A 13,988-nucleotide genomic window follows, 5' to 3' on the forward strand; every position below is an offset into this window, starting at 1 on the left:
ACGTGTTGCATTTGTTGCAAATAGTTATACTGCCAACTGCTCTGAAAGCCCCATTTGGGGCTCAGAAGCAGTGCAGAAACTTAAGACATAAAATGGTAACGACGACAATATGGCAAGTGGGAGGATTCCCTGGATGGAGCTGACAGACTGGTAGTGCTGGTCACCCACCCCCCATGCAGTATTATATTCACATACCCCATTTTGTGTCAGAGACTACCTCCATGTTAAAAAGGCACAAGTAGTGTTTCACACAACACACAATTAAACCTATGGAACAATCAGACAAATCCAGGGTCAAGTCAACCGCTAGGCTACCAGTTATAATTGTTCAAGACAACCTCCATGTTGCAGACAGGATGCCTCTGAATTCCAGCTGCAGGAGAGCAGGCAGCGGGGTTGCCTTCGCTCAGGTCCTGCTTCTATGTTTCCTGGAAGCACCTGGCTCGGGACTGTTCCAAACAAGATGCTGGACTAGACTGGTCCTGGGGCAGTTCGGCTTGCTCAGACAAAAATGGTCGTCTAGTCTGGCATGCTGCCTACAACAGTGGCCGGCTGGATGCTTCTAGGAAACCTAGAAATATGACACAGTGGAGGCATCAAGCTGTCCTTAGTAAGTGGTATTTGGAGGTATAGTGCCTCTGCATGTGGAAGCTCCCTTTCCTGTTGAAGGCATACTTGGTCACTGTAATCATGTCCAGGGTATTGTGCAGGATGTGCTCCCCTCTAGGGAGGCTGCCCTTGAAAACAGCTTGGAAATGTCAACGGGTGAAAAAATGCTGCAGTTTTCTAGTCCAAGTATATAACTGATATTTTTTAAGCTGCATTGCTTACCTAATCTGTTTCTTGGATCAGTTCAAGTTGCCAGTGCTAAACATTGAAGCCCTGAATGCTATGGAAGCAGAATGCCCAAAGGACTGCCTCCCCCTGCATGTGCCTTCTCATGCACTCAAGACAACAACTGAGGCACCAACACCTCCCCCCCTCCCTCCTGAACTGAGGTGGGTGGAGTTTTCATGTTATGCCACTGCAACTTTGGAATGACTTTCCAAGAGAGATCCACCTGGCTTGATCTGTGTCTTCCTACTGATGGAGTGAGGAAACAAGGGAGAACATTGGAGCTAGGGAGATGCTAGCTGCTGGTTGCTATGGTTTTGGTGCTTTGCATGCTGCATTTTTAGTGTTTTCGTATGATTACTTTTATATTATTATTTTTTTAAATGAAATTTAAAAAAAACTTTCTATGGCAACCTAGGAGGATAGAACAGTACTGAAAATAGATAAAATAAGCTTAGTGATAATTGGGAATAATGCTGGTCTCTTCTTAAAACATGCTGGACCACGGTATCAGCTTTGACATTTCAGGTGAAGCAAGTTGCTAAAGCACAAGCGAAATAGAAGTCCCACATGCACACTTGGGATTGTGACCTGTGTGTCTTACAGCAACAAGAGGAGTGGTTGCATAGGTTGCCTCTCTAAAATGGCCCACCTGTCCTTAAAATGATGCTGTTGAGCATAGCTGCCAAGTTATCCCTTTTTTTCAGGGATTTTCCATTATGCTGAATAGGCTTCCTCACAAGAAAAGGGAAAACTTGGCAGCTATGCTGTTGAGCCTCATCTGTGCTCTGCACTGACTTTCCACAGCCCTCTAGACACAAATTTAAGTTGGAGGTTTGGGTTTTTTACAGACCTCAAATGCAGGTTTGCACATACCCATGAGATCAGCACATCTTGTGGTTCTCTCCCCGTCAGCATATGATGGTCTATTGACAATGGAGCCTTTCCACAGGAATCAAACAGAAGTGAAGCCCTTTGCGGTGAGACACTGGAGGCTGCAAAGTAGAGGAAGAAGCAGGAAGTGTTGTAGCCCAGATCCACCCCTGTCCACACCAGGTAGCCTTCTGGTTCCTGCTCACCTGACCAGGCATAAATCCTTCCTGGGTCTTTCACCTGCCTGCCAACCTTTACTGTGACTCCTGGAACCTATCTTTAATGGATTATCTAAACCTGGGAAACCCCCTTTTTAATACTTGGACTGAGGCTATGGTATTGAGAAGGGTGGGGCAACCTTTCCTCCCTGTGCTGTTTCTTCAATTTAAAGCTGTCTCCAACCTGTCATTAGTTGCAGACAGGAACAGCCCAACCAAGAGGCAAGGTGAGACAGCTGCCTCGGGCAGCAGAATCCACCAGGGGCAGCAGATTCCCATGTTGATCTTTCTTCCCCCTCCATGTTCCTGATATAGATCTTCCCTCACCCCTTCTTCCCTGGCAGGGAGGGAAGCACCATTTTGGGGTGTGCTTCAGGTGCCAAAATGTCTTGGGCTGGCCCTGGTTGCAGAAAAGTGAAAATGACAAGTGGAAGATGCCACCAGCTTGGAAGGCTTTAAAAGATGATCGGACAAGTTCGTGGAGATTAAGGCCATCAATAGCTATTACAGTGGTACCTTGGTTCCCGAAGGCTTAGTTGTTAAACAAATCAGCTCCCGAACACCGCAAAGCCAGAAGTAAGTGTTCCGGTTTGCAAATGTTTTTCGGAAGCCGAACATCCAACATGCCTTCCGCTTGAGTGCAGGAAGCTCATGCAGCCAATTGGAAGTCACGCCTTGGTTTTTGAACAGTTTTGGAAGTCGAACCAACTCCTGGAACGGATTAAGTTCGAGAACCAAGGTACCACTGTACAGTTGTACCTTGGATCCTGAACGCCTTGGCTCCTGAACAAATTGGCTCCTGAATTATCAAAACCCAGAAGTGATGTTCCAGTTTTCGAACGATTTTCAGAAGCCGAACATCTGGGGCAGCTTCCGACTGGCTGCAGGAGCTTAATGCAGCCAATCAGAAGCCACACTTTGGTTTCTGAATGTTTTGGAAGTCGAACGGACTTCTGGAACGGATTCCGTTCGACTTCCAAGGTACAACTGTACTATAATCTGCTTCCATAGTCTATGGCAGGAATGCTTCTGAATACCAGCTGCTTGGAGCCACAGGACTCAAAGGGCTATTGTGTTTGGGTCCTGCTTGAGCGTTTCCTACAGGCATCTGGTTAGCCAGACGCTGGAATAGATGGACCACAGACCACAGACCTGATCCTTCAGACTCTTCTTATGTTGGAGGTTGAACCCACGAACTTTTGCATGCAAAGCCATTCCTCTACCACTGAGCAATCCCCTCTCCTAAATAAGCAAAATGAGCACATCTGTTTAAAGCACTTGTATTATTCGGCCTCTCAGAGGCTTGAGGAGTCTTACAACAACGACTGAAACCATGAAGGCACACCCATTCTGTTCCTTCCCCAAATCAAGACATTTTTCATTCCCCTCACCCCCTCCAGGCTCAACAGAAAGTTAAACATTGCAGGCTCTGCAGGCAAAAATAGCAAGGAAAAGGGAGAGAGGACAAATGAAAATGAAACGAAGTGCTCTTTAGGAATGCAGCAAGACTGCTCCAGACACAAAGATTGATTGCAAAAGGGGGAACATTTGCCCCAAGCAAAGGCCACAGACACTGTTCCAAGTAAAGGAGGAGAGGCATTTCTTGCTGGAGTTGGACTTTCTGGAAGAAGCACAATCGGCAATTTGCTCATGCACACAACCAGAGGACAGGCTCTTGGGGTTGTCATACTGTTTTCTTCAAGAAGGAATCACAGGGACTTTTGGTGCCAAACTACATGTTCCGCAGACTTTTGTGCAACTTTCCATGTTCCACCCTCCAAGAAGAACAAAAAGCTGCTGTGAGAGGATGCAACATTGAGCAAAAGGACTAGTGGGTGGAGGAGAGATGGGGCTTAGCCCCTTTCTCACAGCCGGTTTCTGCTGAACTCCCAGGAGCAGGCCCGTACGGAGCTTGTCAGTGGCCTGGGATGGGGATCTTGTTAGAATGAAGTTATAAACTCAAACAAAAAAGCAGCCGGTCTATGTTGGGGTACCCAGCCAACACAACCCTCTGAGGCCCAGGGCAAGTGCACATGGCTCCTCCCCCCCCCATAGGCCTGTCCAGGAGAGGCTGATTCCCACCCATGGGGAGAAGGGTGCCTTGTAGACTCCCTTGGGTTATTCTCAAGTCACTGTGTTTTTCTTTGGAGCTGGGAACTCCACTCACCAGAGACAACACTGTTGCTGTTTACATAACAAGATCCTGGGATGAAAGAGAAGTCTGGAGCTTAGGACTCCTCAAGGACTCCTCAAGCTCCCTGGTCACATGCAAGTTGCAGGCAAGCATCCAGTCGTGCACCTAAGCTAGCCAGGTTCAGAAAGATGCTGTAATATTCAAAGTTGAGAGCCACGAGAGATAAAATGTTAGAACTTGGATACAGAAGACCTGGGTTCAAATCCCTGCTCAGCCATGAAGCTCCTTGAGCCGCTCTCCTGCACCTACGGTATTTTCCTATTCTTAGAGGAAGTGGGATACCAATGCGATGAATTCTAGTCACCCAGTGTGCCAATGTATTCAATTATTATTATTATTATTATTATTATTATTATTATTATTATTCCCCAGCCACTCTGGGCAGCTTCCAGCAAAATATTAAAATACAATACAGTAATTCATCAAATATTAAAAGCTTCCCTAAACAGGTCATCTAACAGCCTGATTCTTTCCTACACTTTACAATAATTCTGCAATTCACAGTCCTCACTGGAAGGACAGATCGTGAAGCTGAGGCTCCAATACTTTGGCCACCTCATGAGAAGAGAAGAATCCTTGGAAAAGACCCTGATGTTGGGAAAGATTGAGGGCACTAGGAGAAGGGGACGGCAGAGGACAAGATGGTTGGACAGTGTTCTCGAAGCTACCAACATGAGTCTGACCAAACTGCGGGAGGCAGTGCAAGACAGGAGTGCCTGGCGTGCTCTGGTCCATGGGGTCACGAAGAGTCGGACACGAATAAACGACTAAACAACAACAACAACAGAAGGGAAAGGAGGAAGGACCAATTATTATTTGTGAGGAGGCCCACTTCCCAAGACCGGCCAGCTAAGCCTTCCAATGTAGCAGGTAAAGCATAGTCCAACCCCAAGCTGAGACACAACATTTGTCAGGCACATGTCCTTTCAAACTTTAATTGGATCTGGTGACAGGGACAGATCTGGGGGTAGGACCCAACAGATACGGCTGTATGGCATGTGCCCAGATCCACTATTTCATCATACTTTGGCCATGTGCATGCAATGATGGCTCACTTTGAAAAGGAATCCTTTGGGCTTCAAAGCTCATGCTAGAATCAGCCCTTCCTTTTTTCTTCATCCATCTGGGGACAAATGTACCCAAAGAGTCACTCCAGGAAGAGGCAGGAAAGAGGAGCGCCAGGCTGAGATCCCAGAGGATCCCTCACCTTCAAACAAACAGATTAAACTGTTTTATCACATTCTTGGGGCATCAGAAAGGTGGTACAACAGGACCAATGAAAGCATGGCCAGGAATCATTGTGCAAAACTCCATACAACTCTTTGTGTTCTCTCCACTATTGTGTTAAGTTCCAAACCATCCAAGGAAGTGTGGAGGCAAGCCAATCCCTGGGCACAGTTTAAGAATCTAAATGGAAGGTTCACCTTTTATCAAAGGATCTCTCCCAAAATTAAAGGAATCAGAAGGGCAGAAAGCTCATTTCATGATCACAGGGTGTATGCTTTCTACTCTCTCTTCTTCTTTTACACATTAAAGCTGTGTATATCTGAGCTCCTCTTAATGGTCTCGCTCCAGCCCCAAACACACTGTTATTGAATCTTTGATGGACAAGAGATAAACAGATGCCAAAAGGATAGTCATAGTCTCTTTAGCAGCAGAGAATTTCACAACAGCCTGGCTGGTCTTTAAGTGCTGAATTCCAACTGTGGAATGCAGCGAAATCTTGCTAATCCCGCTCTTTCCTTATTCCATGCATGGTTTATTCCCTTCCCCCTCAATATGCCCATCGCTGAAAAAAAAGAACACAGATTCCTGGGCAATGCCACTGAAATTCATGTCTTCTAGTCGATATTTGCATCATCAGAATTCTCCCTGCACATCTATATATATAAAGTCCATGTTGTCCCTGCGTCCAGTTGTCCCGTGTGTCCCTGGGTCACTGCGCATGTGCCCCAGGGATACAGGGATTGGACAGCAGAGACTGCGCGCGCGCACTCTCCCCCCACTCTGCCTCCTCCAACCGCCGCTCCCGCCGGACACTGCCTCACTGCAGGGCACGTCAGGGAAGCGAGGGTGGAGGCCGGCGAAGGCCTCCTCACAACCCTCCCTGGCCGTGAGGAGCGGCGGTTGGAGGAGGCGGGGGGGAGAGTGCGCGCGTCCTTCCTGTCGGCGGCTGGGGGAGAGGAAGGAAGGAGGAGAAAGCAGCGCTTTCTCCTCCTCCGTTCCTGTCCCCCTGCTGCCGACAGCAAGGACGGGTCCCAGGGTTCGGAGAAGCGCTGCGCAAGCGCTTCTCCGAACCCTGGGATGTCTGCTTCCTGTCGGCGGCTGCGGGAGAGGAACGGAGAAGGAGAAAGCAGCGCTTTCTCCTCCTCCGTTCCTGTCCCCCTGCCGCTGACAGCAAGGACGGGTCCCAGGGTTCGGAGAAGCGCTGCGCAAGCGCTTCTCCAAACCCTGGGATGTCTGCTTCCTGTCGGCGGCTGCGGGAGAGGAACGGAGAAGGAGAAAGCAGCGCTTTCTCCTCCTCCGTTCCTGTCCCCCTGCCGTCGACAGCAAGGACAGGTCCCAGGGTTCGGAGAAGCGCTGCGCAAGTGCTTCTCCGAACCCCAGGATTCTAGCGCCCGTTATTGAACGGGCTGAAAACCACTAGTTACTGTATAAAATAGTAAGATTTCAGCAGGAGAAAGGATTTTCCACACTTCATTTAACTTCTAATACCTATCAATCATGCCCACCCAACTATAACATTTAGTAGCTGTACAGTTCTCTTGAGCGTTCAAAGCATTTCACGCATGCGTGATCTAAGGAAGCCTTATGCCAGCTGCATAAGAACAATATTATCCCTAGCTTGCAATATTTTGGGGGAGGGAGCAACTTGGGATTCTCAATTCCCATCTTTCACCAAGGCCCTATAACAGCTCTGATATTTCGCAATGGGTATAAATCAGGCACTCCCACTGCCACAGCCAATAAGCACTACAGCACGGGTCAACAAACTTTTTCAGCAGGGGGCCGATCCACTGTCCCTCAGATCTTGTGGGAGGCCAGACTATATTTTTTTGGGGGGGGGAGAACGAGTTCCTATGCCCCACAAATAACCCAGAGATGCATTTTAAATAAAAGCACACATTCTACTCATGTAAAAACGCCAGGCAGGTCTCACAAATAACCCAGAGATGCAATTTAAACAAAAGGGCACGTTCTACTCATGTGAAAACACGCTGATTCCCAGACCGTCTGCAGGCCAGATTTAGAAAGTGATTGGGCCAGATCCGGCCCCCGGGCCTTCGTTTGCTTACCCATGCACTAGACTAGAGGCTAATTCTCTATGCCTGCAAGAGAAGGGCCTCCCCCCAAATAATCTCAAAACCTGGGCTGGCTCATAAGAGGGAATATGGTCTCTCAGATAGCTTGGGACCAAAGCCATGTAGGGCTTTATAGATCACAACCAACGCTTTGAATTGTGCCCTGAAACAGACCCGTAGTCAGTAAAGCTGTTGTAGTATAGGAGTTGTATGCTCTCTATAATCAGCCCCAGTCAGTAATCTGGCTGCAGTTCTTTGAGCCAGTTGACGTTTCTGAGCACTTTGCAAAGGCAACCCCACAAAGAGCATGTTACAGTAATCCAAGTGGGATGTATTCCCTTTTAAATGTATTTGTGGGAGGGAGTGGAGTATAGGGAGGGTTTCTTGGTTTGGGTGGGTTGTTCTTGTTTTTATTATGTACTTTGGGTATTGTTTTGTTTTTTGTATTTTAATGTTGTAGACTGCCCTGAGACCTACGAATGAAGAGCGGTATACAAATAAAATAAGTAAGTAAGTAAATGTAACTTCAGCATGTGTCACTGTGGCCTTATTGGTGCAAATACTTCCACAAACATACATAAACTACACATACAGTAATTTTCCAATGTTTTACCTTAATACATCTGAGTGAGTTTGCAGAATAGGTACCCACATTCCCTCAAAAAAACAACAACAACACTTCTTTTTTACCCAGGCTAAACCTGCTCCGTTTTTTCAGCCTGTGCTGAGTTGGTACCCTGTTTGGTGTTTATTTCAGCTGCACACTTTGTAAACAAGCACCCTGTATGTAATTTTTTTAAAGGTGCCTAGGCTATCTGTATATTTTATGTTGTAAGTTGTTGTGAATGTCTAGAAATACTTTAAAACAATCAAATAAATAAATACTGTCCAGTATTGGGTTTTGGGTTTTTTTTAAGGGAAATTTAAAAAACCCAAGCTTTTATCACAGAGCCAAGTGGTGGGGCAAGAGCTCTGGAGTGGGATAGAAAGGATGTACAGATACACCGAAATGCCATTTGCAGCTCAAATTTCACGCTCCCTCTTGTTCGGCTGGGCACAAAGATTAATTGCCAGTGCTGCAAAACCCAAGGAAACTGAAGGGACCAAGTTCTCCCCCTGTAGTCCATTGTTCAAAAAGTGGCTTGCTGCTCATCAATCACCCACCCAGGTGATAATGGTGAACAGAGGAGGGGCAAGGAGGAGGGACTGCCAAGGATAAGTGCTTCTGAAATGAGCACAGCACTGCCAAAATGGCTTACTGCCTGGATGTGCTCCCTTCAGGGCCGGATTTAGGTTTGATGAGGCCCTAAGCTACTGAAGGTAATGGGGCCCTTTATATGTCCAGCTGTCCTTTGTCAACAACAAATTGTTGCTGTTTTTTGTGCTGAATATATGCTATATGGACCTAATAGATATCTAAAGCCATTTGCACATGACAAAATATGTATTTTATCAAAACACTGTTGCTGTATGTAGGTTTTATTTTTTTACTTTGGCCTCTAGGTGAAGGGGCTTCCACAACGGAGGGATGGCAACATAACAGGTGCCCTTTGTAAAAAAATTCCTTCCAGCAGCACCTTAAAGACCAACTAAGTTTTTATTTTGGTATGAGCTTTCGTGTGCATGCACACTTCTTCAGATACACCCTTGTGTTAGAACCTGGTACAGTCACACAAGCATTCTTTTTTTATCTTATATTGGGAAGTGTACATCCAGGTTTTTTTCCTTTAATTTTTTTTGGGGCCCCCAAGAGAGTGGGGCCCTAAGTTATGGCTTGTTTAGCTTATACATAAATCCGGCACTGGCTGCCTTGGAACACATAAAGTAAAGGGTGGCAAATCACTCTCTCTCTGTCTCTCTCTCTCTCTCTCTCTCTCTCTCTCTCTCTCTCACACACACACACACACACACACCCTCCTGATACTCTGCATTAGCTAGTCATGACAGTATCTCACTTTTCTCTTGCTAAGCTAATGTCATCTCTGGCAATGACCAGCCTATGCTTTCTGTTATCTCCTAACCTAAACCCAGATAATGGGTTAGAGAAGAACAAAGGAACCTAAGAGGAGCTTTCTGGGTCACGCCAAAGGACCCAACAAGCCCAGCCGACTGCTCCCACAGTAGCTGGCCAGATAAAGATGGCAAACCCACAAACAAGGCCTAAGCACGTCAACACTCTCCCTACCAATTCTCAGCAATTCTCAGCAACTGGTATTCAGGGGCATTCTGCCTCCAACAGTACTATTTATTTATTTTTTGCCTTGATGTGCATCACTTTTCGAAGCTCTTCACAACTGCATTTTATTGTAGTATTATGTAGACTCCTTTGCAATTTTGATGCAGATGTAGTTTCATTTATATACCAAATATAACAGTATATGATGATGGTGGAATTCACTGCCAGGCAATATGGTGATGGCTATTAGCATAGAGGGAGGGAGGGAGGGAGACTAAACCAGCAGTGGGGAACCTGTGACCTCCCAGGTGTTACAGTATTATGACTCCCATTATCTTGACCATTGGCCATGCTTCTGGGGCTGATGGGAACTGGAGTCATAGAATCATAGAACTGTAGAGTTGGAAGGAACCCCGAGGATCATCCAGTCTAACCCCCCTTGCAATGCAGGAATAGGCAGCTGTCTCGTATGGCAACTGAACCTACAACCTTGGCAGTATCAGCTCCACACTCTAAACAATATCATCAATATCACCCTCTTCCTCAGATTAGGATTCAACAGATTAATGGAAGTGGTCTATCAACGCTTAGTAGCCATGGTAAAGGTAAAGGTAAAGGTAACCCTGACCGTTAGGTCCAGTCGCGGACGACTCCGAGGTTGCGCCCTCACCTCGCTCTATAAGCGGAGGGAGCCGGCGTTTGTCCGCAGACAGCTTCCAAGTCATGTGGCCAGCATGACTAAGCCACTTCTGGCAAACCAGAGCAGTGCACAGAAACACCGTTTACCTTCCTGCCAGAGCGATACCTATTTATCTACTTGCACTTGACATGCTTTCGAACTGCTAGGTGGGCAGGAGCTGGGTCCGAACAACGGGAGTTCACCCTGTCGCAGGGATTCGAACTGCCGAATCGGCAAGCCCTAGGCTCTGTGGTTTAGACCACAGCGCCACCCGCGTCCCTAGTAGCCATGATAGCGAAGTGGAAAAATCAGAGACAGCATGCTTCTGAATATTAGTTGCAGGGAAAGCTAAAAACTCCATGTTGGTGGGTTTCTCAAAACCAGATGGGAAACAGGACATTGGACAAGATGGTTCAATCCAACAAGGCTTCCCTTAATCTCAGAATACAGTACAGAGGGTTTAAGTATCAACATGCCTAGCATAAACAACCCCCTTCTGGGTCTCCATTGCACCAGGATTACACAAAAATCAACTGCCTAGAAAGGCATTTTTCTACACATGGCATGCCTTTAAGCTTCTCTCATACTATTTATGTGCACATGTCATATGGGATAGGAAGTGAAAAATATATTTTAAAAATAAAATACTGTACACATTCTTAGCATTGCACATATTACCTTGGAATTACAGAGACAGAAAATGCAGGTGCCAATGTAGTACAGTAGATACAATAATACCCTGAGACAAAACAGTCTCTAAGTAAACAAGGGCTTCCCAGATGGAAAGGCAAGGTTGAGCTTTATTGCATCATCTGACTCCTTTACTCATCATAATTACCCTGCCTAATCGGAAAGAAACGGTTCCCTTAGCCTACAGATTATTTAAAGGGCCTTAATGACGTACTGAAAGATCGATTTCCTTTTGTGCCTTTTAAAAACAAAAACAAAAGCCTAGCTCACCTGCCTGCTTTGCAGCAACAACTTGGAGATTCATAAAGAAAGTAGAGATAAAAAAGAGAGCAAAAACATCAACGCCATTTCACAACTGAGACTGGTCAGCTCTGAGTTTACAAATCCCACCAAAGGGGTGTGTGTGATCTGATAGCTTGTATTGGAAACAACTTCCCACTCTCTTTTCCTTGGAATATCAAGCTTATCTGGAAGTCTACATTGGAAATAGAATATAAGACCTTCAATAACAGTTGCTTATTATTTTCATTTTCATTTTATTAGCTTATGAATCAAGGACTGCCTCTCCACATATGAACCGACCTGGACCCGGTGATCATCTGAGGCCCTTCTTTGTGTGACCCCATCATGAGAGGTCTAGAGGGTGGCAGAAGAAGAATGGGCCTTTTCTACATTGGCTCCCTATCTCCCCTCCCTAGGGAGGCCTGCCTGGCGCCTTCATTACATAGCTTTAGGCGCCAGGCAAAAACAATCCTCCTCAACAAGGTCTTTGGCAGATTAAACAACCAATGGTCTTTTAAATGTGTTTGTGGGAGGGAGGGAGATTGGTTTGTGGCTTCTTTGGGGTTTTTTTTTGTTATACATTTTGTGTTCTCATTTTGTATTTGAGTGCTGTAAACTGCTCTGTGATCTGCGGACGAAGGGCCATATAAAAATTTAATAAATAATTGTAATTTTTAAAAGATAAGTTTCCCTGTGAGTCACAAGGCTGTTTACATAAAAACAACTCAAAATACAGCTAAAGAGAAGTAGAGTGGACATTTAACCATTCTTCTGCCACAGGTATTTATTTATTTCATAAATAAATTTATATACCACCTGTATACCACTTGTTGAAAAAAAACTGCACTGGTTACCAATTCTTTTCTGGGCTCAATTCTCAGTGCTGAATTTGACCTATAAAGCCTCATGTGGCTCAGGAGGCCCAGGACCTAAAAGTCTGCCTCTCCTCACATGAACCAACCCATACTCTGTGATTGTCTTCCAAAACCCTTCATTTGCCCTCTCCATGAGAGGTCTGGAGGGTTGCAACACAAGAACAGGCCTTTTCAATGGTGTCTCCCCACTTGCAGAAAGCTCTCACTAGGGTGCCTCACCCTTTTTCTAACTTGTTCTGCCTCAAAGTCTGGTAGCATTTCCAGCTCCTTTGCAATCTCAGTAACTTGTTGAAAAGCCTCATCATACCTGCAGCCCACAAGGTAACACTTGGTCACTTGCAATTGGCTTGGAGCTGAATTTAAATCAGATTCCTCATTTTGTAGGGATAAGAAGGAATACCACAAATCTGAACTTACAAATCGCATCAGCGAGGGCCTTGGATTCAATTTGGGAAGTATTCCCAAGTAAAGCCTTTAGGCTTGTGTCATCAAAGATCTCTATTAAAGCGTCATATATACTACTAAGATGGTATCTCAGTGGTTTCAAAGCATCAGTCTGACTCTCCCCTCTTGTTTCACACAATGGCTTAATGGTTATGCCTAAGTCTGATACATGGCTAGTTAGAATTTGCCAATGCTGAATCGATGCAGAGAAATCATTAAAAATCTGTTGAACCAGCCTGAAGAAACTAGTTGCTTCCAGACAACGCTTGGCAGCATCATTGACTACCAAGTTTAAAGAGTGTGCATGTGGGTCTATGCCCAGGATTATCTTATTAAAACCTAACCTCCAATCAACTCTCTATTTCATACATGCATAAAAAAGAGTTCTCATATATACATTACTTCAAAAATGATAAAATTCTTCAAAATACAAAAGTCAAAATTTATCATAAATGTTTAAGATGTAATAAAAACAAATCTGCATAAAACTGTGCCTCTCAAAAGTCAGTACTGAGCCCCTCTGAGGTCTCTGCCTGAGGCAGCTGCCTTGTTGGCCTAATTTACTCCACTGCTGAAGGATCTGCACTGGTCCCCTATTAGCTACCAAACCAAGCACCAGGTTTTGCCTGTTGACATTTAAAGCCCCAAACGACTTGGGACCAGGACACCTAGCAGTTGACCTCCCCCAGTAGACCAAGCTGATCTTTTAAGACATTTTGAGGTGGCTTGTGATCTTTGAGAGATTTCGTGGTTGCTCGACAACCAGCTGATTGCCAGTAGGTGACAACACAGAAGCAGGCCTTTCCTCTGCTCATTCATGAGGCGGAGAAAGTAATGACCTTTAAAAGCCCAAGTTTTCCTTGACTCCAACTGTTTGGTTTGGTTTGTACACTGCTCACGAGTATTTGTGAGACACAATTGTGTTTTTAGAAAATTTTATTGAATGTTGTTGTTGTATCTTTATTGTTTTCATGGAAGTCTAAAGATTTTTATTACCGTATATTATTATACTATTACATTAAGCAGTATGTGCACGCACACACAAATAAATAAATAACCCTACTGTAGCAGGGTATGGAACCAGGTGGTAAGAACATAATAAGAGCCCTATTGGGTCAGGCTAATGCCCCATTTAGTCCAGCATCCTGTTCTCACAGTGGCTAACCAGACGCTTGTGGGAAATCTCCTGTGGTTTCCAGCAACTGGCATTCCAACCATGTTAAAGTGTTGTCTGCATTCAAACTCCAGGCAGCAGCCCAGCATGACCAGCACTGTTTTATGCTAGGCCACACCAGCTGCGCAGGAGGCAAATCTTCACTCTGCTGTGCACAAGGAGCCACAGTTCCTGGCAGCGCCAAGCATGGGGAATTGGCAGGGGTCTTGCAGAGTTACTGTAGATTCGTGGGTCCTGTTTTCCTTCC

General features: G+C 45.6%; 1 protein-coding gene across 9 annotated transcripts in view; it reads right to left on the minus strand.

The window, feature by feature from the left end:
- Window positions 1-13,988, minus strand: part of NCOA1 (nuclear receptor coactivator 1) — a 268,356-nt gene that overhangs the window by 132,768 nt on the left and 121,600 nt on the right. Inside the window, exon 3 of one of the 9 annotated variants that reach the window (XM_060273180.1) lies at window positions 1,711-1,829. The exons of the other annotated variants lie outside the window; for them this stretch is intronic. The gene's annotated coding sequence lies outside the window, so the exon portion shown is untranslated. The remainder of the gene's footprint in view (window positions 1-1,710; window positions 1,830-13,988) is intronic. 9 annotated transcript variants of the gene reach the window in all.

Source organism: Zootoca vivipara, chromosome 3 (assembly GCF_963506605.1).
Source record: "Zootoca vivipara chromosome 3, rZooViv1.1, whole genome shotgun sequence".
Classification (NCBI taxonomy): Eukaryota; Metazoa; Chordata; class Lepidosauria; order Squamata; family Lacertidae; genus Zootoca; species Zootoca vivipara.